This window comes from Thamnophis elegans, chromosome 4 (genome assembly GCF_009769535.1).
Source record: "Thamnophis elegans isolate rThaEle1 chromosome 4, rThaEle1.pri, whole genome shotgun sequence".
Lineage (NCBI taxonomy): Eukaryota > Metazoa > Chordata > Lepidosauria > Squamata > Colubridae > Thamnophis > Thamnophis elegans.
Window position 1 is genome coordinate 56,067,956 of NC_045544.1, and position 25,637 is coordinate 56,093,592.

The 25,637-nt window shown below is 42.3% G+C and overlaps 2 long non-coding RNA genes across 2 annotated transcripts in view; both read right to left on the bottom strand.

Annotated features, from left to right (window-relative positions):
* Nucleotides 1-1,893: 1,893 nt before the first annotated feature.
* On the bottom strand, nucleotides 1,894-4,463 carry LOC116507030. Its single transcript, XR_004255136.1, has 3 exons — nucleotides 3,745-4,463; nucleotides 2,509-3,477; nucleotides 1,894-2,189 (listed from the first exon to the last, which is right to left on the bottom strand). It is a non-coding gene; the product is annotated as an uncharacterized LOC116507030 (long non-coding RNA).
* Nucleotides 4,464-5,478: 1,015 nt separating this feature from the next.
* LOC116507482 overlaps nucleotides 5,479-25,637 on the bottom strand; it is a 42,462-nt gene continuing 22,303 nt past the window's right edge. The window contains exon 2 of the long non-coding RNA XR_004255212.1: nucleotides 5,479-5,619. This is a non-coding gene — a long non-coding RNA (uncharacterized LOC116507482). The remainder of the gene's footprint in view (nucleotides 5,620-25,637) is intronic.

The following is a 25,637-nucleotide window of genomic DNA, read 5'->3' on the forward strand; positions in this document are numbered from 1 at the left end:
AGAGTCTGCAGCATGAAGTGGCTGAGATGGACCACAGTTACCATGTGCAGAAAAGCCACTACAGCCAACTGAGAAAGTCACCCCTCTTCAGAAGATGAGGGAAAACAAGAAGAAGCACCTCAAAAGTCTGCAGCAGCCGCATCTGAGATCCCAGATCCAGCTCTGGCCAGACTCACCTGGCACACAAGGTAGCAAGTCCCCCCACTCATCACCTCCCAGGTACACCAGATAGGAAATATGACCAAATGAGGTAACTCTACTTTATTGGAAGGATACATAAGATAATCTTGAAAGTCTGAAAGTACATCTCTCCCACCAACTCTTTTGAAAGCCTGAAAAATGATGGAGGGTCCTTTCTGAGGTTCTTTCTGTGCCAGTTATGCACCTGGGGGCTCCCCCACCTTATCTGATTATTCCCTGTGCAGCAGCATCTCCTTCTCTCCCCAAGGTCATTTATTTGTTACTATTCCTTTATTTTTATAAACAACTCAAGGCAGTCAATCTATCAAACACACCTTCCTTCTCCTATTTCCCCTCACAACAACAACCATGTGAAGTAGAAGGTATAGTGACTGACCGACAGTCACCCAGCTGACTTTGATGACTAAGGTGGGACTAGAACTCAGAGCCGAGGTGGCGCAGTGGTTAGAGTGCTGTACTGTAGGCTACTTCAGCTGACTGCACTTCTGCAGTTCGGCTGTTCAAATCTCACCGGCTCAGGGTTGACTCAGCTTTCCATCCTTCCGAGGTGGGTAAAATGAGGACCCGGATTGTTGTTGGGGGCAATATGCTGACTCTGTAAACCGCTTAGAGAGGGCTGAAAGCCCTATGAAGCGGTATATAAGTCTAACTGCTATTGCTATCTTCCACTTTCTAGCCTGGTGCCATATTTTATTTGCACTTATCTTTACACTTCCTTAATAGTTTGCGGGAATGCCTTGATCCAGCAAAGTATTAACTACGGTACTCCCTCATAATTAAGTTAATTAATTAAGATAATGCCTCATAAAACTGACGAGGTGTGAATAGCAATTGGTCCTTGCTCATCTAGTTTTCTATGTTGTCATTAATACAGGCGGGATAGTTGAAGAAATAGGATTTTGTGATCAAACATGTATGTTTGTTTGTTTGTTTGTAATGTTTATTAACATTTGTAGGCCGCCCTTTTCCCTGAGGGGACTCAGGGCGGCTCACATAAAATCAGGGAAGGGAAGTACAAACAGTGACATAGACACATATAATAAAAGTAATAAGCAACATACATGTATACCAATTCTTAGATAAAGCTACTTTGATCTTGTTTTTAAAATACCGTCCAGCTTTTAGAACAATATCTACGATTTCCTAACAGAGTGCATAAGTAAACTCTAGTAGAAAAATAGATAATTTTTAGCAGTAGGACTTAACAAGACCCTTTTATTTCACATAAGAACAAATGAATGGCAGCTACAATGTGAATCTTTCATTAAGATTTCATTTATACTTTTTGTCATATCATTTCTTTTTTTAATCAATTTTTTATTTTATTCAAAACCTCCAAAAAATGTAATTAAAATTACAAACAAGCCCCAAAAGTTAAATAAAACTACATAAAAAGTACATAAAAAGAAAAACGAAAAGAACCAGTTCAGGTGAGGAAACCAGGAATCTCTCAGCAGGGAAAAAAAAACCCTGCTGAGTCTGGATGCCATCTTAGGGAGAGTCAGAAAAACGCTTTCCTTCCAGTTGTTCATCAGCTGCCAGTCCTGGATGCTCAGCCATCATCCCTGAGTCCTGCAGGTCATTTTCCACCAGATGTCCAAGAATTTGAAGCCCTGGCATGGTCCTTCTTGACCTGGGCAACTAGAGAGCCAATCTGGGTTTCTGTTATATGTGTTTTCCTCTATTGTTTATGGGAGAGACACTCTTTGTCCGATTCCTCTCATGAGTCCTGTTCAGTATGATTGAACCTGAGGTGTAGCCCTAATCTTCCTCAGAGCACACAAGCCCCACAACCATGTCAAGGTCCTGCCTCATGGGGGAGGGGGGATTGTGGTTCTTCACACAGTCAGCTAGATGTTCAGACTGGATGTCAGCTCTTCCAAGGAAGGCGGCCTTTGGCAACTGACTGATGGTGAGATTGTCAATGCCGATGGGGTCCAAATTGGGCTCCAGTTGTTTTGGGATTTCACCCACTGCAGCTATTCATCCTGGGGCAAAAGAAGCACCAATGTAATATTTTAATTAAAAAAATAAGTAAGCAAGAAATAATAAATAAAACGTAACAACCAAATTAATATTTAAAACTACCAGGCTCCCACACTTCTTCCTTTTTAGCTTCCAAGGCCAGCCATCCCCACCCAAAAACCCAAAGCAGGCACTGCAAAGCAACCAAGGACCCCAGGTGACCTCAAGAGGCCCCAAATCCTCTCCCTTCAGCTAAGACTCTTCTTTTGGACATAGAATTAAATAACAATAATATCATCATAATGAGAAAAAACCAACAACCAAATTAGTTCAAACACTTACCATCCATCACATTGTCGTGCAACGTAGAACGTCTGACATCCTTCACTCATCAATGATGGGGATGTTGGGGTAGATGGGTTCCGGTATGTACGGTTCCACAGTGATGATATCAACCGTCACATCTTCGTTTTGTTTCTCTGGTGACACTGCAGACACCTTTTTCTGTGGATTGAAGAAGAGGAAAAGAATCAAATATAACTGACTGGTACACTGTTTTCTTAACAATGATAATAAAGATAATTCTTAATGGGGGCTCCAGATTTTCAAGAAAAGATTTGGAGTGGGAGTAGAAGACCTTCAAGGTCCTTTCCAGCTCTGAGGGAGTCTATACTTTCTCCTGTTAGTTCCACCAACATTTTGGGGGGCTTTCAGTGCCCCAGGGCTCCCCAGGTTGTGGTGATGCCACTCCCCTGATCAGGAGCAACTTACTTGCACAGGTGAACAAATATGCAGAGGTCAATGAAGACACAGACCCCCAAGGACAAACAAAGTTGCCATCCAGGGGTCCCCATAACTTGTCAGAAGGTGCAAAGAGGAAAGAACTGAAGAGGAAATGCTTTTGTAAAGTTGATTTGATTCTTTTGAATTTATTTTGTAATGTAAATCTACATCTGGATTTGGAATGCCCTTCAAGATCATTTTTTAATCCGTTCATTTCTGTTCCAAAATGGAAGAGACTGAACTCATGTGGCCATCCAGTGAGAGCCCTCAGAACTTCCTTGGAGACCCTGGAAAATGACTTTGGTCATCTTTGGAATCTATGTGTTGTTTGGCCTCTGCCATGAAGGTGTTGCAAGCGTCACCAGAACCACCAGCTGAAGATGAGGAGGAGGCCTCCATCACTGTGGAACCTCCATACCGGAATCCATCGATCCCAACATCACCATAATTGATGGAAGACAATGTCAGACTTTCAGCCCTGGGTCAACAATGTGATGGCAGGAATTTCACCCATGGTCACAATTTGTCCTGGGGCAAAAGAAGCACAGATTGAATATTTTAATAATAATGAAATAGTAAACAAGAAACAAAACAATGAAATAAAACTGAGCAACCACATTAAAGTTAAAGGCTCCTAATATTCTTTCCTGTTAGCTTCCATAGTCCAACCATCCCCACCCAAAACCCTAAAGCAAGAAATGCAAAAGAACAAAAGGCATTAAGAATTAAATAAAAACAGCAATAACAAAATGCCTTTAAAATAGAAAAAATAAAGACAAACTGACAAACACTTACCAACCATCATATTGTCATGCAAAGCAGAACATCGGACATCCTTCGCTCATCAATTAAGGTGATGTTGGGGTAGATGGGTTCCGGTATGTACGGTTCCACCGTGATGATATCAGCCTCCACATCTTCATTTTGTTTCTCTGGTGACACTTGCAGACACCTTTTCCTGGGGATTGAAGAAGAGGAAAAGAATCAAATATAACTGACTGGTACATTGTCTTCTTAACAATGATAATGAAGATAATTCTTAATGTAGGCTCCAGATTTTCAACAAAAAAAAAGATTGGGGGAAGACCTTCAAGGTCCCTTCTAGCCCTGAGGGATTCTATCCTTTCTCCTATTAGTTCCACCAACATATTTTTTTTGGGGGGGGGGGGCTTCAGTGCCCCAGGGCTCCCCAGGCTTTGGGGCTTCACTTCAACCGCAGCAGGAATATCCAAATTGTCTGCAAGTTTCATCTGCAAAAAAGAAAATGAAGCACGATTTTTCACATGTCGGGTTTAAAGTATTCTGTTTAGTGAACACTAGTCATAATTAAGCTAACCTAGTAATTAAATATAGCCGTAAACAAGAAACAAAACAATGAAATAAAACTGAGCAACCACATTAAAGTTAAAGGCTCCTAATATTCTTTCCTGTTAGCTTCCATAGTCCAACCACCCCCACCCAAAACCCTAAAACAAGAAATGCAAAAGAACAAAAGGCATTAAGAATTAAATAAAAACAGCAATAACAAATGCCTTTAAAATAGAAAAAATAAAGACAAACTGACAAACACTTACCAACCATCATATTGTCATGCAAAGCAGAACATCTGACATCCTTCGCTCATCAATTAAGGTGATGTTGGGGTAGATGGGTTCCGGTATGTACGGTTACACCGTGATGATATCAGCCTCCACATCTTCATTTTGTTTCTATCCTTTCTCCTATTAGTTCCACCAACATATTTTTTTTGGGGGGGTTCAGTGCCCCAGGGCTCCCCAGGCTTTGGGGCTTCACTTCAACTGCAGCACCGGGCGCAAGCGGCTAGGAATGGCCACCCACAAAAGGGGCTTACCAAGTTTACCCACCTTCTCCAAGAAACCACTACATTTCTCTCTTTCTTTATCCCCTACGTTACTTCTTTTTCAGTTTGTACATGTTCCTGGGTGGTGTCTTTTTGCCCACTTCTCCTTAAGGAGAAGTCCTCCCTAGGAAAATGATTGCACCTGACATACTATCTCTTCTTAGTTGGTTAGTTGAAACCCACCACTGCTCTGTATGCTGCTTTGTGTGTTCTGCAACACAACTCTCACAACGCTTCGCTGAACGTACTCGCTCTCCCAATGGAAAGCTTACCTAACAAGTTTTCTCATGAAAAAGTGCTGCAAAGCAAAAGCAAAAGCAAAAACAAAGCAAAAATATGTTTTCAAAAACAGAAGAAATGTGTGACAAAATTTGATTTTAATGTAAAGCATTACCTGGAGTGTAGGCCAGACCTGATCCCACACCAACAATGATTCCACGTGTGAAAAACAGCATTTTTAACTTTTCAGTATATGATGACAACACTAGACCACCTATGGTCACTAGATCTCCAACTACCACCACTTTTATAGCTCCATACTTCTCCAGAAGTATTCCGGAAATAGGACCAAACGTCATCATGAGAGCATAGCTGATCCAAGCTTAAAAAGACAAATGCATTTAATTAAACATATAAAAAAATATCATAAAAAAATATTATCAACTCACTTGTATGTTTTACTGATGTAAATGACACTAATTCTTCATCCAGAGGGGGTTGTACAAAAGAGGCATCCGACCTGCTATCCTCCAAAGTATATGTTCTTCTTAATCTCCGTTTATTGAAGAAATCACGGACTTTCTTCATGACTGGGAACAAAGAATTGTAGAGAAGAAAAAAAGCATTATTAATCTCTCAAATAGAAAAGATTCAGCACACCTGTATGGTTCCACCGTGATGATATCAGCCTCCACATCTTCATTTTGTTTCTCTGGTGACACTTGCAGACACCTTTTTCTGGGGATTGAAGAAGAGAAAAAGAATCAAATATAACTGACTAGTACATTGTCTTCTTAACAATGATAATGAAGATAATTCTTAATGTAGGCTCCAGATTTTCAACAAAAAAAAGATTGGGGGTTGGACTAGAGGACCTTCAAGGTCCCTTCTAGCCCTGAGGGATTCTATCCTTTCTCCTATTAGTTCCACCAACATTTTTTGGGGGGAGGGGGGGCTTTCAGTGCCCCAGTGCTCCCCAGGCTTTGGGCCTTCACTTCAACTGCAGCACCGGGCGCAAGCGGCTAGGAATGGCCACCCACAAAAGGGGCTTACCAAGTTTACCCACCTTCTCCAAGAAACCACTACATTTCTCTTTCTTTATCCCCTACGTTACTTCTTTTTCAGTTTGTACATGTTCCTGGGTGGTGTCTTTTTGCCCACTTCTCCTTAAGGAGAAGTCCTCCCTAGGAAAATGATTGCACCTGACATACTATCTCTTCTTAGTTGGTTAGTTGAAACCCACCACTGCTCTGTATGCTGCTTTGTGTGTTCTGCAACGCAACTCTCACAACACAACAATGATAATGAAGATAATTCTTAATGTAGGCTCCAGATTTTCAACAAAAAAAAAGATTGGGGGTTGGACTAGAGGACCTTCAAGCCCTGAGGGTTTCTATCCTTTCTCCTATTAGTTCCACCAACATTTTTTGGGGGGGGGGCTTTCAGTGCCCCAGGGCTCCCCAGGTTGTGGTGATTTCACTCCCTTGATCAGAGCAACTTAGTTGCACTGGTGGAGAAATACGCAGAGGCCAACGAATACATAGATCCCAAGGACAAACAAAGTCGCCTTCCAGGGGTCCCTAAGGACGTTCTAGGGTCTGTCGCTGGATGGTTGCAGCTGTTCATTGGGATCCATGTCTGGAAGAGAAAAGGGCCTCTAACGGTGCCAACCAGCATGGAACCCTAAGATAGTATTTTTTCCTCATCTTTTCCCAGACCCCCATCAAAATCTTCCGAATATAATGTCCCATGAAGTACCTATGGGGGGTGTCTCTTTCTTGCCAGAGGGAGGCATGCCATCCCTGAGGGAGGTCATGTCCCTCTATAGCCAATAGGCGCCTTCTACTCAACATCACCCAATCCTTCACCCATGTCATAATTGCTGCATTATACAGGGCGGGGCATAACCTTTTCCTAGGGGGTCACAGCAACACTTGTAATAACAACACAAATAATTCATACACCATTCGAAAGCCCATCAAAAACTGAGTTTATTGACACGATTTAATAGTCAGTATGACCACCATTAGCCCTTCGAACAGCATTCAAACGAGGTGGATAAGAACACAACAAATCTTCAAACAGTTCCGTTCGATTTTCCAGATTTTTCAACACAGTTTCCAAATTCATTCTCAAAGTTTCAACCGAATATCGATTTTGACCTTGCTCCTGAATCATCAGAGCTTCCACTTCATCCTTAATTATGGCCCCAATGTTCTCTGCCGGATTGAGATCTGGCGAATTTCCCGGCCAGACGTCATTGCCCCAAAATTCGACATTGTTTTCCTTTAACAATTGCTGAGTCGCATTTGCACGCATGCAAGGAGCTTTGTCATGAAGAAAGACAGCCTCACCAACCACCAAGACATTGTCTGGATCACTGAGAAATGGAATGACATTCTCCAATAAAATTTTCTCACGGAAATAACTGCCATCCCAGGATTCCCCTTTATCCTTCAAAACCCAATGCAGTTTCTTGGCTGTGAAAATGACGAAAATCCCGATGCAAGTCGGATTGCGAACGATTTGTCGATATCGTTCATGTTTGGCGATGTCGTCGACGTCTTTAGCCCAAATCCGATCGTTCTGGAAATTCGGTTTTCGAATGGCATAAACGAAGAATTCGTCAGATGGCGCCAAATGAAGAAAATCTTCCTCGGTCCATTCAGACAACCAATTGCACAACCAAAGCCGATCTTGAACGTGTGTTTGAGTTTTCAATGGTTTGCAAATGACGTGGAATGGCTTCAAACCTTCTCGTTCTCGATATCGGCCGATTGTCCTTTGATCAACTCGTTTTCCACGAATTTGAAGGATTTCTTGGGCCACTTTTCGGTTTCCTTTTCGTTGTTTGCGACTGCCAGTTGCAATGATGGCTTTGCTTTCTTGGGACAGTTGCAGAGGACGCCCTTCTCCAAATTTTGTGAAACATTCTTGGGCTGTTTTGTTCCAATTATCAGTAACCCAATCCGGATGACGTTTCAATTTGTTTGCAATCCATTTTCGATTGATAAACGTCGCTCCAGCATCGCGAGCCTCTCAAAAGGCAATGCATTTTATTCTGTCAATGATCCTTTGTTCTTCCGAATCGAATTTTCCAGCCATTCTTAAAGCAAATTTAACATTTAATAGCTCATTCAATTCAGTTTTTTATGGGCTTTAAAATGAGGTGTCGCGGAAGTTGTAAACTGCTGTCGATCTTGCTGTGACCCCCTAGGAAAAGGTTATGCCCCGCCCTGTAATATGCTTTCCAGTTGGGTACTCCGAAGCCTCCCAGTTCTCTACGTTTTTGCAATATTTGGGCTTTAATTCGTGCTTTCTTGCCTTGCCTTATAAATCGAGCCACTATTGTCTCCAAAGAGGGCGGGTCTTGACGTCGCTATGACACGACGTGCAATCTCCAGGATTGCTGTCGATATCTCTGCTGCTGGACAATCCTTTTTAGATCCAAACTGTTCTGAAGGAACTGTGATAGAGAAGGGCATGTCCTGCTGATCTCAGGAGTATCACAAAACCTCTGATTGATCCAGGAAAAAGTTTTTTGCCAACTACAAGAGAAGCAGCCATGGCTGCAGAAGGTTGGGACAAGCCCCTGAAACGGAAGCAGTACAGGAGAGACAGTGTGTCGAAATGATGAGAAAAATCTTTATTATTAGAGAAGAAAAAACCCAAAAGACTTAGAGTTAAAATAAAATTGAAGACAGAAGGAAGTAAGTGGCAAATTAATCCTGGTTTAAAACTACCGTGTTATCTTTTCCACTTTAATTTTGTTTGTTCTCTATGGATGGACTTTTTACAAATGCCTTTTACTTTTAAATTGGACTGGTCTTTTTTTCCTTCTTCCTCTATACTTTTCCCATTTTTTGTATTCGTGGATTAAAAGACTCTTTCCTCGCAAGGTTTGGTCGGATCGTAATGTATAAACAATTCTTTTCCTCACTTACGGAGTTCAGAGCTTAGAAAGAGAGGCAAAAACAGAGGGAAAAGAGGTAACACTGCCATCTAGAGGCTAGAGGCTTGGCAACATCTGATACAAAACTATTGGCTTTGTTTACTGAAAGGGTCAGTGGAAAACGTTCTGTTTATACAGGTGTTCCTTTGAAGGAAAGAGAAAGATTTGAACTGAAAAACTTCACTGAATTTGTTTGAAACCTAGCAAAAGCCTTGGATGTTTTAGTGGCAGTGTTTATAACCTGGAAAAATGGCACGCTATGAAGAAGAAAAGGAATTAACATTGCAAAGAACTATTCTAGAAATTCAAAAAGTCTTAATAATCACAGAGAAAATTGAAAATAGACTTGAAATTATAGATCAAAATACAGAAAGTACGGAGGAAAGAGTTGGGAATACTTATAAAACAATGATGAAATTTGAGGACAGAATTCAAAAATCCACAAAGATATATGAAAGTGATAAGAAAATTGTTGACATTGACAGCAAATAGTGTGTGGAGGGAAATGATAAGTGCGAAATACGGAAAGGAGAGATCGATGAACTGGAACTCTATCTCAGATGTCAAAACATAGATGAAGAAAGGGAAGAAAATTTGGCAGCAATAATGAGAGTAATCTCGGCAGAAGCACCAGTGATAACAAAAGTCAAGGTGTTGAAAGGAAGAGATGGAGGGTTTCGAATCTTTATAAGATATGCAATGAACAACAAGTTGTAAGAGAAGTCCACATAAGACTTATCAAGAAAACACTTAGAATTCTACAAATGGCAAGAGATATTGGACTGCACTATTTCTGGAAGGATACAGGATGATGAAATGAAATGTCACAATAAAATTTAGTTAAATGTAGTTAAATTTTGAGTACTATGTATAAGACAAAGTAATAATAGATATAAATGATAATAATGATAATAAAGCATTTATATATACTAGATTGATAATATGAAATGTTATACAAACACTTGTAAGTGAGGATGATGGAGATGATGTTGAAAAGCCTTTTTATAAATGATAAATAATTCCATATAGAAGAGAATATAAAGATGTAATATCATGGGATGATTTCAGGATGATGTAATGAAACGCCATAATATAAATTTACTTCAAATTTAATATGCCTTATATAAAAAGGATGTAATAATAGTTATGCTTAATGGATGTTTAACAATTATAACAATTTGTATACATGTATATTAGATTGATGATACTAATAATGGGAAAAGCATGGAATTGAAAATTATTAGTGTTATCAATGCTAAAATAGAATGATTTAGAATAGGATATAAAAAAATTATTTATTATTAGATATATAGAAGATATAATGAATAATTATAATATGAATGGATACATATTTAGAATACCTTGTTTAAAATGGAGAAACAATAGTGATAATCAAACAAATGAAGTATAATAATATATCCAAAGATATTTGATTGATAATATGTGATTTTTGATAAAGCTGGAAAGGATGCAGAAAGATCTTGTGACCAATCGACACACTGTATGCAGTTGAAGAGGTTTTTATGTTGTATGTTTTGTGCGTTTGTGCTTGTTTGAAAATAAAAAAAATATTTAAAAAAAGAAAAAAAGTGACGAATCCAAGGTCACCTAGATGGCTAGGTGCTTAAGGTGGGACTAAAACTCACACTCTAGCCTGTTTCTAGCCTGATGCCTTAACCACCACATGAAACTGGTTCTCAAAGGTTTTGAATACAATAGTATTAAAATGGCTCAATGGTTAGTGCCACATGTTTGTCAAACCCCTTGAATTAAAGCTGAAAACCTTCAGTTTGCTCACTTCTTGAGTGGTTTATTTCAAATTCAATGTGGTGGTGTGCAAAGACCAAATGCCCCCCAAAATTATCATTGTCAAAAATATTTATTAACCTGACTGTATGTATATTTTCAGGTGGTTAATCAAATGAACCAGATTAGAAAAATTTACAGAATTCTAAATAGTATTCTGCTATGCATTACTATTTTACTACTCTTTACATTGCTCTTTCCCTATATTGATCATGAAAACAATAAAATATTGGATTATTGAGATTGAGATTGAGATGCTTTATTTGTATGCCGCCCTTTTCCCTGGGGGGACTCAAGGCGGCTCACAACTCAAGGGGAGGGAGGACAAACAAGTCATAAACATGAAAAACGATACATCATTAAAAACACAACAGTCATGCAATTCGAGTGGGGTTGAAATCTTTAGCCCCAGGCCTGTCGGGACAGCCAGGACTTAAGGGCTACGCGGAAGGTCTTATCTAATTTCTCAGCATTAAGAACAGTTAGTTTAAGGTGACCAGATTTTCAGATTGGTAAAGAGGGACACCATTGACCGGGGGGATTGGTGGGCTTGATTAAAAAATTTATATTTTGTCAAAAGCTCACAAAAGGCGATTAATGACCCCAGGACTGAAACCATCATAAATACGAATCTGTTGCCAAACAAAATTTAGATCACATGACCATGAGGATGCTGCAACGGTCACTAAGTGTGCAAAAATGGTCGCAACGGTCATTAAGGGTGAAAAATGGTCATCAGTCACTTTTTTCAATGCCATTGTAACTTTGGTCACTAAACGTTTTCCCCATCCTCGAGACACCTCACTTCTTCCTTCCTTCATTCGTCTTGCTTATCTACCTTCACCTTATCCGTCTTCTACTCTTTCCCTCTCTTCCTTCCTTTCTCCTTCCATCCTCTCTTTCCTCACTCACTCCCTTCCTCTTTTTCTCTTCCTTCCTCCTTCCATTCTTTCAGCCTCCTTTCTTTTGCCTATCTACCTTCTCTGTCTTTCTGCTCTTTCTATCTCTCTTCCCCTTCACTTCTGTTCCTTCCTCCTTCCATCCTTTCTCCTTCCCTCCTTCCTATTTATTCCTTCTTCCTTCCTTCTGCCTATCTACCTTCACCTTCTCTATCTTTCTGCTCTTTCCCTGTCTTCCCATTTCCTCCCTCCCTTCTTTCCTTTCTAGTTCCATCTTTTCTTCTTTCCTCTCTTTTTCTTTCTTCCTTCCTTCCTCCTTCCTCTTGCCTCTCTCTCCCTTTTTCTTCCTTCCTTCCTTCCTTCCTTCCTCCCTCCTTCCTCTTGCCTATCAACTTCATTCTCTTTACCTTTCTGCTCTTTCCCTCTTCCTCTTCTCTTCCTACCTCCTTCCCTCTTTTCTCTCTCCCTTCTTTTTCTTCCTTCCTTTCTTCTTCCATCTTCCTCCTTCTCCTTCCTCCTTCTATTCTTTCTCCTTCCTTCCATCTTTTCTCCTTCCATCTTCTCCCCCCCTCCCTTCTTCTTTTCCTTCCCCCCTCCCTCCTTCCTTCCTCTCCTTCCCACTCTCTCCTTGGGAGGGGACAAAACCCAAGGGCTAAGGGGGCGGGGTGGGGGACAGCAGAGACCAAATAAAGTCAGTAGATCTTATTAAAACTTTCCTATTTGTTGGATTGCATTGCTGCGAACTTATAAACCAAATCAGGGGAACATTTTGCAACCGAGGGTGCTGCAAGGAAAGTGGGGAGGGAGGCAGCTCTGCCATTTTGCAAGGAATGAGAAACGGTGCTTTAATCCGAAGGAACTGCAATCAGAACCACAGACAGAGAAAGAAAGAAAGATCCTTGTAGCACAAAACCCACCTTTGCATAGTTGTGAGAACATAGGTAAAACAAAACAAAAAAGCACAGCGCCCCTCCGCCCTCTGAGTGGGACTCAGCATGACTCTGATTTGAATAGAAGGACACGGGCGGGGAGATAAACACCTTCATTTGCATTCTCTGCGACCATGATGCTTTGCGAGGAACAATCCCAGGGGCTACCCGTGACTTTTTGCAGATTTTTCCTTTTGTGCTAAAAAAAAAAAAAAACAGGACTTTTTTAAAACGCCACAGAATGAGCTGTCCTCCTCCTCCATCACTAACAGCTGGGGGCCTCAGAAATCAGAGCGAAAAGACAGTCTTCCATCTCTTCCCTCTTCTTGGATTCACTCTGAAGTTTCTTAAATCTCTCTCTGTATCTGTTTCTCTCTCACTATGTGTGACTCTTTGTCTCTATCTCCCTCTGTCTCTCTCTCTCTCTGTCGTTCTCTCTGTGCATCTGTCTCTCTGTCTCTCTCTCTCTCTCTGTGTCTCTCCTCCCTCCCTCCCTGTGTGTGTGTGTGTGTGTGTGTGTTTCTCACTCTGTGTGTGTATCGCGCCTGTCGTCCTGGATCAGGCTGAGCTGCCTGTCTTTCTTCAGCACCTCCCAGGGGTGCACATCCATCGTAAAATCCATCGGGTCGTCCAAAGTTGCGGGGCTCAGCAGGACCTTGGCTGAATGCGTGCAAATGCTCAAGTCCGCTGCTCGCCACTCCTTAGCTAGTTGCAAAGTTCTCTCCAGAGATTCTGGCAGGTGGAGGCAGCAATTATTTTAGAAACATTTGTAAAAGCTAGGTAAACAAGCATGAAAAAGTATACAGAATAACACAAAGAAATTGCTACTAGGAAGTCATGCAGATGTGCTAGATCAAATGCTGTTAATACTACTAATAATAATGTTAATAATGATAATAATGATAATGCTAATAATGCTAAAACTTGTTTTGGGGGGGTGTTTTTTTGTTTTTTGGGGTTTTTTTGGTTCCCCCCCCCCTATATTTTCCTATATTGATCATGAAAACAATAAAATATTGGATTATCTAATTTCTCAGCATTAAGAATAGTTAGCTGAATATGTGCACCATATGATGAACAAAAGTTGACACTTTTGACACAAGGGAAGCCGGCAGTTTAGACCTCGGCCGCTATTCAGCGAAACATGTCTCGCTGAATGACGGCCGAGGGACAAGCTAAAGTGCCGGCATGAGAGCCTGCTTGCCTTCTGTGATGGCCCGCGCGGAAGACAAGCAGGCATTTAAAGGCATGCCGGCAGTTTCGCTGAATGGGGGGGGGGGGTGAGTCCTGCCGGCAGGCTAAAACGTTGATTGTAATTCCTCCTTTGCTAGAGCAAAAAAGAAACCAGAACCCCACCCCCTCTGAATCCCTACTCAATGGCCCTCTGCCTGTAAAAAACAAAACAAAAACAAGAAAACCAAAGAGACAGGAACAGCATGGACCTCTGCATTAAAAAACATACATAATTATGTCCTCTTTGTGTTCATCCCTTCACTTTAGATCACATGTTGTTGATTTACTCTTCAAAAAGGGAAGGAGGGAAACAAGGGAAAAGGGAGCTTTCACTGCTGCTTTTTTAAAATTTTCCTGAAAAAATATTTTTCTCTCCTCTAAGAAAAATTTTTGAAAAGAAAAGTTTCATTTTGTACGTTAGAAATATACATATATTATATATACCTCTTACATTTTACAAATGTAGCAAATTATTCAATATAAACAGACAACAAAAAATTAACACAAACCCATAAAAATAAAAGTTAAAAAAATTCTTTTTTCTTCCTATGAAACCAGGTAAATTAGTGCAGGTCTTAAAAATAAAATTGAAGCCAGATAAGACTGAAAAAGAGGCTGTGAGTTTCATTGTTGTCAGCACTGGAAATGCTTCTGAAGCACAGCTGTGTGTTCATTATGTGTTTCTTTAGGAAATAGAAGTTGGTCCCTCCCCCTTTCTTCCTTGTGCATGTAGACTTCTTTTCCAAAAGCAAGAGTATAATAAAGCAATGTCAAACATTGCAAATTGCAAGTGCTAAGTGAGACTTCCTCCCTATTATTCTAAACCTTAGAAGGGTATGCATATAAATCCCTAAAGGTGGGTTTGTGGTATCCTTCTCTGCTACAGGAATAAATTAACAAGAGGAGATTATGCTGGGTGGATAGTCTCTACCAGGGAGGAAGATGTGGTTCAAGTCCAGTGTAATAACTAGGCAGTCTACATTACAATACACTCCACAGGGGCAAGTGGGTGGCAGTGGTACTTTTAGGGGAAAGCATTTCTGAGGCACATTTCCCTCTTTTTTTAGTTATAGTCAGTAGCTCTGAAGTTGGCACAGGTATTAGATTATGGCTGAATTATACATTTTAAGCAACTTTATGTGCTTGCATAAGACAATGTGCATTTGCCCTGTAGGACCTTATATTTTTTATTGTTAAATACCTGTCCAAAAATTGCTATCCTCTGGAGATAAATTGTCTCTATGAGCAACTTTCATTTGACTTCAAAAACTATTGCTTGAGTTGTACTCTTGAAGGTTTTGAAGGGAGGGAAAGGAACAGTGTGTTTACTGAATAAGTAAATCATGGAACACTGAAAAACTCTTAACAACTCTTTATTTGCCCTACTTGGAAAACTTCCTAGAATTAATTTTGTCCTGGTAATAATTCAGAGTTGATTAGAACTTCTGCAAAGCTCTGAGTGATTCTTTGATCTAAGTCCTTATCAAGGAAATTAAATCAACTTTCAAACTAGAAAAGGAATGAAAACTTTAAAACAGAAGCATTTCCTATCTGTACAGATCCTGCTTACCTATGTAAATATGGATTCTACATGTGTAAATAAATAATACACTGATAATACCTTTCAGATTGTACTGGAATATCATGAGGAAGATATCTAGCTATGCTATTTTATTGGCACAACCATTTTACATGGTCATAGAGTTTTTGGTGAACAATTTCATCTCTCTTTCCTCTATGAATTGATGCTTTTTAAAAAGGTATCACATTATTTGTATTTATGAAAAATTACCTTTACATTCTTGTATGTTTTATGCTCTTTTCATTATTTATAAATCCTTTATACCCATATGGGATAAGAGAGTTTCACAAAAGCAATCCAGATAAGATGGGATTTATTTCTCCAAATCTTGAAAAGGACATTGAGAAAAATAAGAAATGAGAGAAATTCACATCCACCAGTCATCAGTTGAGGACACTAATCAAAAGGAATTGAGAATTTGGCATAATCAAAAGGAATTGACACATTGACAAAAAAAATAATTAATAATCTCGGCAATGTATTTTTTGGTAATAGCAGATTGCTTTCTTGCTTGCTGTGTTAAAATTAGTTGAAAGAAACTGTCTTAAGAAACTGGAGTTTGGAAAGTTGCTTGACAATGAGACAGGCAGCATATATATTTAATAAAATAAATAAATGCCTTGTCTATGGAGATTCTGAGTCATGGTTGTCCCAAAGGTGCTTTTTCAAGAGGCAACTGAAATTCCTTGTTTTTCTTCAAACATGTTTTGCTCCTCATCCAAAAAGATTTTGGAAAAGTAACATCTTCCAAGAAAAAAACAAGGAAGTTCAGTTGCCTCTTGAAAAAACACCTTTGGGACAAAATAAATGCCTTCTCTTCCTCCGCTTTGGTCACAATGTTAGCAAGATGTTCCAGTCAAAAGGTACCTACCAAAAAGCCCTTGATTGATGAGTTGCTTTGTTTGTTCACTTCTTCAACCCATGCCAAAAAAAGCAAATTTCAATCACTTTTACACGGGCAAATCTTTTAAAAAAATGTGATTTCCATTGAAAGGAACTTTATAGGAGCCTCATTTTAATAACTCCCTCTCATACCTAAACTTTTCAGAACTTAGAACTTAGAATAACTTTATTGGGATTTTGAATGTACACTAATTGGCATACATTAAAGTGAAATTTCATTGCATACAGGGTCATGACCGCCAGTGGTAGGAGTCATGCTGATAGTGATGGATGGTTTTATCTTTCTTTCTATCACTTGGGCTAGAAGAGGAAACATAGGGTCATGGGGGAGGAAGAGACAGGTTAAGTATTTCAGAGTGAAACACCTTCCACCCCCGTTTTCACCTGGGCTAAGAGACATTAGCAGAACCTTTGCCAATTAGAGGCAGGCAGGGAGGGAGGGAGGCAGGGAGGGAAGGAAGGAAGGAGAGAAGGAGGCAGGGAGAAAAGGAGGCAGAAAAAGAGGGAGTCAGGGAGAGAGGGAGGAAGGAAAGGACAGAAAGAAGGAAGGAAAGGAAGGAGGCATGGAATAAGGAAAGAAGGAAGGAAGGGAGGGAGGGAGGAAAGGAGGAAGGGAGAGAGGGAGGGTTGTAGCAGTCCCCAATTAAACATGAAAAAGAAAAGCAACTAAATTTATTTTGTGTGAAGACAAAATGACCATAGAAGAACACTCAGAACGATGCGATCCGCTCCGCTTCTATCGCCCCCCCCCTCCACTCCAGAGAAGCCAGCTGCTAGCGAGTCTCCACGAGCCCCGCTTCCCTCGCCGGACTTTCCGGCAACAGATGAAAGCATTCCGCTCCCGCCACTTTCTCCCAGAGCTCCGGCAGGCCTTGCGGAGTGCCAAAAAGGGGAGGGGGCTTCTTGGAACACCACCCCCACCCCTCTTCACCGTTTCCTCCTGGAGCTGCTGGCTGGGAGACCGCGGCTCTCGCTCCAGCCTGCTGCGGGGGGGGGGGGGAGCCGCTTTCTTTCTTTTTGCCTCACCAGGCAGAAGCTTCACCGCACGTCACTGTGTGTCAACCACTATTCCATACTAATCTTTAGAGATTTATCTGGAAAGCAGCTGCAAACATATATTTGTTTTCTTTCTGGGTGATCTTAAAAGGCAAAAAGAATTCAACATGGAAGGAGCAGTGAACAGACCCTGTTTCTCCACACATGAGGACTGGTCACCTGTGGTGGAGTAGAGTGTCATTGTGTACTGGTGTGTTTTCTGGGTTCCAACTCACCTAGAAATGTGTGTCTACTTTACGTGTACTTCAGCAACTCACCAGTCTGGCTTGGAGAGGGAAGACACATTCCTCACAGTTGAGATTTACACATGAAGTAACTGCTTGAACGGAACTGTTGTCATCTGTTTCCTCTAAATCACTTTTACAAGGCTATTTACTGTATCTAATAAATCTTTGGTAATTGGAGACTTACAGTATACTCATATTGGATGGTAAGTTTAAGACAGAACTGTTCAGCAACAGGAATTCACATTTTAAATGGCTTGCCTTTAAATTGTTAAGTTTTTATATAACATTTGGATCATGAAATATTTCTCTTTGGCCCAATGAAAGTTCTTAAAATAAGTAGTTTCTCAGAGTTATATAATGAACTTTATGAATTCATTTCCATATATGGTCTTCTCATCCATACTAATGGAAATGATATTTCCCCCACTGTTATTGATAGTTCAGTTAACAGAGTTTTCCCTGTATTTTTGAAAGTTTGATACTGAAAGCAATTTTAGCTGGGGTGGGATGGGGGGGTGGGTAAAGGTTAAGGTGACCAGATTTTCAGATTGGTAAAGAGGGACACCATTGACCGGGGGGGGGGGGGGAGCTAGGCCACGGCGGTTACTGCCAGCCTGCGACCTCGCTAGGGATGTCTGGTCACCTTAATTATATACATCCTCTCTCTCTCTATCCATCCATCCGTCGGTCTGTCTATCTGCCTGCCTATCTAGTTATGGTATCCCTCTCCCTCTTTCCCCCTCTCTTTCTCCATCCATCTATCTGCTTGCCTACCTACCTATCTCTCTCTCTTTCTCTCTATCCATCCGTCTATCTGCCTGCCTATCTGTCTATCTAGTTATGGTCTCTCTCTCTCCCTCTCCCTCTCCTTCCCTCATCTCATTATCATCTATCTCAGTGTTTCTCCACCTTTTTTAAAAAAAAAAAAATTATTTTTTTTTGTTACATAGATGACACATACCCACAACAATAAAAACAAAACAAAACAAAAAGAAAAAAAACCATCATCACATATAGCATGTCGTTTGGTGCGGCTTTTACACGCTTCTGATGGGCCGCTCATGTTTGTAGCCGAATGAGAAGAAAGACACCGGACAAATCTCTCTTGGGATGAGCTTCGCTCGGCCCCGAGCAATGCCCGGGGGGCTCCTTTTATTCGTTCCAAACAAAGAGAAGGTGTATACAAATTACATCAAAAGGCACATGACTAAATAATCCAATAATAATAATGCAGCGTGGCAAAAGGCTTCGTCTCTGGGCAAAAGAGGAGAGGTGGATGAAAAAAGGGGGGCTGCTTCGTCCTTGGGCAGGAGAAGATAGATAGATGAGAAGGGAGGGAAGTGAAGGAATAGGGAGGGGTAGTGGGGGAAGGCGAGCAGCTCGCATTCCTGCATTTCTTTGAGGTGCTAACTGTTAGATAAACTGGTACAGAGAAGCACACTAATTAATAGGAAGACTTTGTATTTGTATCGTAAGGCTTTTTTCTTCCTGAAATATATCCCACAATGTTTCAAGACATTTCATTTGTAACTAAAAAGTGCATGACTGTGCCCACCTTCTCTGCAAAATGGTCAGTTTAAAATTGGGGGCACTGCTATATCTATAGGCATCTGACAGAAGCAGTTTGGCATACATAGCATCCCCCTTCTTGGAGTTAGGTGAAGAAATGGTCAATCCTTTTGCCCTCTTCTGTCTTCCATTCAGGTTTAGTATCTTTCCTCCCATCTTTAAACTAGCAATTTCATACCAATATTGCTGAGATGGTTTCCCTCATCTACCTTATGGGAGTTTCCCAACCATATGCTAATTTTTCAGATCAGTTGTTTTTCATCCATTCTACCCTCCCACGCTTTTCCTGATGCCCAAGGTTAAGGGTGCTGGAAAATCTCCTCTATCAGTTTGCTTCAATTAGAATGTCACAGCTAAATAGTGGAACGCATGGAGATATTGAAAATTAATGACCTTAGCTTATTTTAATTTCCATTAAGTTTGGCCAGCTGTCTGATTGGAAAGGTAAATGTAATAATCTAACTGCACAATAGATGAAATCCCTACCCAGGGGATTCCGATCGGAACACCTGTCCTGGTCCCAGAATTGCTTCCCAGTGTTCGGCCCATGTGGCACGGGAGAACAGTGGTCTGGATGACCGGAGACCTTCATTGCTGTGCTAGCAGACTTTTAGGCAATCATGAAGGTCATTAATACTCCATATTCCTTGAGCAGTCTCTAGGTTTCTCATATACCTTTTCTTGCAGATAAATCAGTTGAGACCTTACTTTCTCATACCTCTAAAACTCTTATTTCTTTGCCTATATCTTTATCCTAAGGTATGGAAGAGTACAGAGCAGGATTTTGGTAAGGGGTGTTATAAGGAAGATAGCACAGAGGTTTACTACTTGTTTTTATCTGGAGATTTAGGACCTGATGAAATATATTATTAATTTTTTGAGCTAAAATCATTATTCTCTTATTCTTTCCCTCACTTTCGCTGTCTCTCTCCTTTCTCTCTCTGCTCTGTCTCTCTGTCTCTGTCTCTCTTTCTCTTACTTGCATACTTCATCAAATGAAGATATATTTGAGCAGACTGGATTTGAGGAAAGAACTCACTATACAAGACTGTGGGATGGATATAGAATATTATAAAGCCCATCCACTTCATAATCTCTGACAAGACATATCCAGAACTAGCTTATTTTCCCCATGTCTCCTGATATTTTTTTGTTATTTGAATGCAATTACTTCATCCAATTCACATGGGAACTATCTCTTGGGTTTGGAGAATGCTGTTTTGTGTCTCATGTATTTTACCTTCCTTATGCTTTATTTATAACTTTGCACAAACAGGTAGCACAAGGTATATGTGGGTGTATATAGCCCTATCACCTTCTCTCCAAACCAAAGCTAGAAATCAATAGATTACTATATAGCAATGGTGATAACAATAAGGTCAAGTGTGGAATTTATCATTGTAATGTTCCTTCTGGCTTGTGAAAGGGGTGGCCTGGATTCTCTGATCATTTCATATTAAATAAATACCATTTTTATTGTCTCCAGTAATAGAAGATGAAGGAACAAATACGTTCCTTCCATAGTCTGTAAAATAAATATGCTAAAGTCGTGTTTGCCAGGTCTCCATAGATTGGTTGAATGTGGGTGTTGCAAATGTCATACAAAAGACTTGTCTGAAATTTTCTAGGGGAAAAAGTTACTCAAATCACAACCCACCTACTGAACTCTACATTAATTATGATGTTTTAATATTGCTATAAAATGAATAATTCAGTGGCAAACCTGTGGATTTAAGCCTGCATTTCCTTTTACCTATCTTTCTGATGTATATTAGCTCTCTTCAAAGAGAACTGTGTTGTCCAAGTCTTTGTTCTTAAAATTGTTAAAATCTTAATTAATAATTAAATTAAAATCGGTTTAACTTCCACTCGTTCCCGGGGCTTCTGCCGGGCGGCACAAGCCCCGGGCGGCACAAGCCCCGGAAGCGAGTGGAAGTTCTCTGCGCAACTGAAACGGACGCTGCGGCAGGAGACCGAGGCGGCTGCCGGCCGTTTCACCTCGCGCAGAGAACTTCCACTTGTTCCCGGGGCTTCTGCCGGGTGGCACAAGCCCCGGAAGCGAGTGGAAGTTCTCTGCGTGACTGAAACGGACGCTGCGGCAGGAGACCGAGGCGGCTGCTGGCCGTTTCACCTCGCGCAGAGAACTTCCACTCGTTCCCGGGGCTTCTGCCGGGCGGCACAAGCCCCGGAAGCGAGTGGAAGTTCTCTGCGTGACTGAAACGGACGCTGCGGCAGGAGACCGAGGCGGCTGCCGGCCGTTTCACCTCGCGCAGAGAACTTCCACTCGTTCCCGGGGCTTTTGCCGGGCGGCACAAGCCCCGGAAGCGAGTGGAAGTTCTCTGCACGACTGAAACGGACGCCGCGGAAGGAGAGCGAGGCAGCTGCCGGCCATTTCACCTCGCGCAGAGAACTTCCACTTGTTCCCGGGGCTTCTGCCGGGCGGCACAAGCCCCGGAAGCGAGTGGAAGATCTCTGCGCGACTGAAACGGACACTGTGGCAGGAGACCGAGGCAGCTGCCCGCCGTTTCACCTCGCGCAGAGAACTTCTACTTGGTCCCGGGGCTTCTGCCGGGCGGCACAAGCCCCGGAAGCAAGTGGAAGTTCTCTGCGTGACTGAAACGGACGCTGCGGCAGGAGACCGAGGCGGCTGCCAGCCGTCTCACCTCGCGCAGAGAACTTCCACTCGTTCCCGGGGCTTCTGCCGGGCGGCACAAGCCCCGGAAGCGAATGGAAGTTCTCTGCGCGACTGAAACGGACGCTGCGGCAGGAGACCGAGGCGGCTGCCGGCCGTTTCACCTCACACAGAGAACATCCACTCGTTCCCGGGGCTTCTGCCGGGCGGCACAAGCCCCGGAAGCGAGTGGAAGATCTCTGCGCGACTGAAACGGACGCCGCGGCAGGAGAGCGAGGCGGCTGCCGGCTGTTTCACCTCACGCAGAGAACTTCCACTCGTTCCCGGGGCTTCTGCCGGGCGGCAGCAGCCCCAGAAGCGAGTGGAAGTTCTCTGCGTGACTGAAATGGACGCCGCGGCAGGAGAGCCACAGGGGAGGGCGGCAGGACGCAACCATGCCTCGCGGACTCGCATTGTGGTCACTGGGAACCACGCAGCACAGGCACCGCCACGCCGGCAGAAGCTCCGTGAGTCCGTGACCGAGTGGAAGTTCTCTGCACGAGCGGCGGCGGCTGTTTCAATCGCGCAGAGAACTTCCACTCGGTTCCAGAGCTTCTGCCGCCCGTGGTGGCGCAGCACAGGGGCTGGCTGTGACGCGAGGAGGTGAAATGAACTCCACAAAGGGGGAGAAGGAGGAGAGGAGGGCTGTCTCCTCCTCCCAGCGCCTCCCGATTCCCACCGGTACCAATTCATAACATGATTACTCACCAGTGAGTAAGCGCAGCTGCAACCCCAAAAGACAAAATGAAATGGAGACTCGTGCAGGCGTGTTCAGCTAAGCGGAGTCCAGCCAATCAGTGAGCTGGTTGGGATGGAAAATTTTCAGCACGTGGCATGCTGAAAATTTCCCATCCCAGCCAGCTCACTGATTGGCTGGAGTCCAGGCCAATCCAATCAGTGAGCGGCAGGCTGGGCTGGCTTAAATTTGTAGGATAGAACGGAACGATGAGCCAGCCCAGCGAGCTAGCAGCTGATGGGTGGGGGAGCGAGGGAGCTGCGAGCGCCAAAAAAAGCGTGTTTTTTAAAGAACCGTGCGGGACACGGGAAAATTTATGAAAAAGCGTGGCTGTCCCACCAAATGCGGGACGTCTGGTCACCCTAATATAAGTCTGAGTTGCTAAGTCTAAGTACTATTACTAAAATACAAGAATTGTTTATTTTGCCTTCTCCTACATGTATGAAATGATGCCTTTGCTTTTGTCATAAAATAACCATCCACCTTCAGAATCTTTCTTTGCCACATTTGCCTGATATAGGAGCCAGCTAGTTATGCTGGCTCCTGTATCAGAACTCTGCGGTGGCTCAGTGGCTAAGACGCTAAGCTTGTTGAGCAGAAAGGTCAGCAGATTGGCGGTTCGAATCCATAGCAGCATGTAATGGAGTGAGCTGCCGTTACTTGGCCCAATTTCTGCCAACCTAGCAGTTCAAAGGCATGTAAAAATGCAAATAGAAAAATAGGAACCACCTTTGGTGGGAAGGTAACAGTGTTCCATGCGCCTTCAGGATTTAGTCATGCCGGCCACATGACCACGGAGATGTCTTGGGACAACGCTGGCTCTTCGGCTTTGAAACTGAGATGAGCACCACCCCCTAGAGTCAGGAATGAGTAGTACATATGTGCAAGGGGAACCTTTACCTTTTAGTTATGCTGGGCAGCTGGGATGGCTTTTACACCATAGTTGACCTTCCTGGGGGAATACACTCTTGGTCTATACTCTTAGTGCTCTTTGCTCATTCCTCCCAGGATCACCGTCCATCCTACAGAAGATGAAGAACTGCAGAGGGGCGGTGTGTGTGTGTTGTTGCCGGCATTACTGCATCTGAAGTCTAAGGAACCCACCATTGGGGGTGGGGGGAATAGGTTTCTAAAAACCAGAGTTACCTGGTTAGAAGGCAGAGAAAATGGCCTTTTCTGTGGAATTTCATATATAGGTTTCACCTCTATCTCTCAAAGAAATTCCACAGAAAATGGCCTTTTATATGGAATTTCATATATAGGTTTCACCTCTATCTCTCAAAGATTTCCAGGGCCTGAGTAAGAAGTATCCTTTCTGGACCACTGCTTTTGTTGGAACATAGCTGCACAACCTTTCCTCCTGGATAAGTAACCACAATATAAGCAATCTCCCTTTTCAGTCCTTTGTTCAGATATTTTTTATAGCAAGGCATTATAAGCCAAGTAGTCCTGGAAACAGCATCCACAGTTCTACAACACCCTGTAGAAAGCATCCATTGGAAAGTCCGTTGAGAGGCTGGGGAGTAAAAAGCTTTAGTTTCATTTTTTTTTCTTTTTTTGCAAAATCCTCCAAATATTTCTTTTCCTGTTTGGCCTTTGAATACACTGATGAGTAACAACAGTTTAAGATCTCAGATAAAAAGATTTCCCTGCAGTCTGACACCTTTTTATTTATTTACCTCTATCTCTGTGGCATATAGTTATTAATGGCCTGGCCTGGCTGCAGTTCTGCTGCTGTGAGTCAGCAAATGTTTGGGGAGGGGAAGGAAAGGAGGCTCAATTGGGGCCTTGAAGGCTAGCTGTGCTGTTCCAAGGGGTGATGAGTTGACTTGGCTAATAGCCAGGGCTGTTGTGATATGGTGCAGAGACAGAAATCCTATTGGTTCAGTATGATATTATTTGAGTATTGAGTACTAGAGCTTAGTGAGGACACCCACAACTTCAGTTGCCAGGTAACATGCTGCCCAGTCTGAACCAAAATTAGAGAGAAAAAGATTGCGTGAAACAAGAGTGTCTGAAGAAAAAAGTTGGAGAGTGAAGTTAAGTTAGTATGCAGAGTAATTGGCAGTTGCTCAGGAGAAAGAGAAAAATGATCCATGGATAGCTTCCCTGAAGGAACGAAGATGAAGACCCAGAAAGAGGGCATCTTCAAGACAGAAAGAAGGGACCCAGGTGGCTGCAGACAGTATCTGGCTGGCCCTACCCTGATCTATTCACTGCCTCCCGAGTCCCAGCTGATTGGCTGGGTCTTCTTTTGTTGCCCTGCACAGGAGAACGGAGCTGGAAAGCAGGTTAGTAGGGTGGGGAGGGAATGGGGATTTTGCAGTAACCTTCCCCTGGAGTAGGGAGGGAATGGAGATTTTGCAATATCCTTTCCCCAAGAGTGGGGAGGGAATAAGGATTTTGCAGTATCCTTCCCCTGTCACACCCAGCAAGCCATGCCCACAGAACCGGTAGAAAAAAAATTGAATCCCACCACAAGACAAAGCTCTGGTCTCTGGGGAAGGACAGAGCAGAAGACCCTGTGAGAGGTTCTTCTCCCAATAAAGAAAGTGATCTCAGCAGATCCAGGAGAAAGTCAAGCTGTGCTGAGCACACTATAGTGAATTCAGCTGTTTCCTTTCTTTTCATCCTCTCTTGATGAACCCAGAAAAGGGGAAGGAAGAAGGCGAGTTACGGGGGATAGTCTCTGAGAGGGTGACTCAGAAGGAAACCTGATACTATGTGAAAACCCCACCTCCAGATTATGTTGTAAATACCGATTGTATATACTTGCTGTACAGTAAATAGTAATAAGTATAAGAGCCTACACTGCCTTATTTCTTGGGTCAATTGCCACCCTTTCAAACCAAAATACGCTTCCAATTTTTTTAAAAAAGCTGTCATATTGAGACTATCTCAATGCCAGAAATTGAATGTAGATCATTTTACATACAGTGATTTTTTTTTAAAAAAAAGGATCCATCAATTTTTTAAAAAGCCTTCCAATTATTTGTGAAGTGCAATGGATTTCCACTGCATTAGCCATCAACCAATCATGTATGC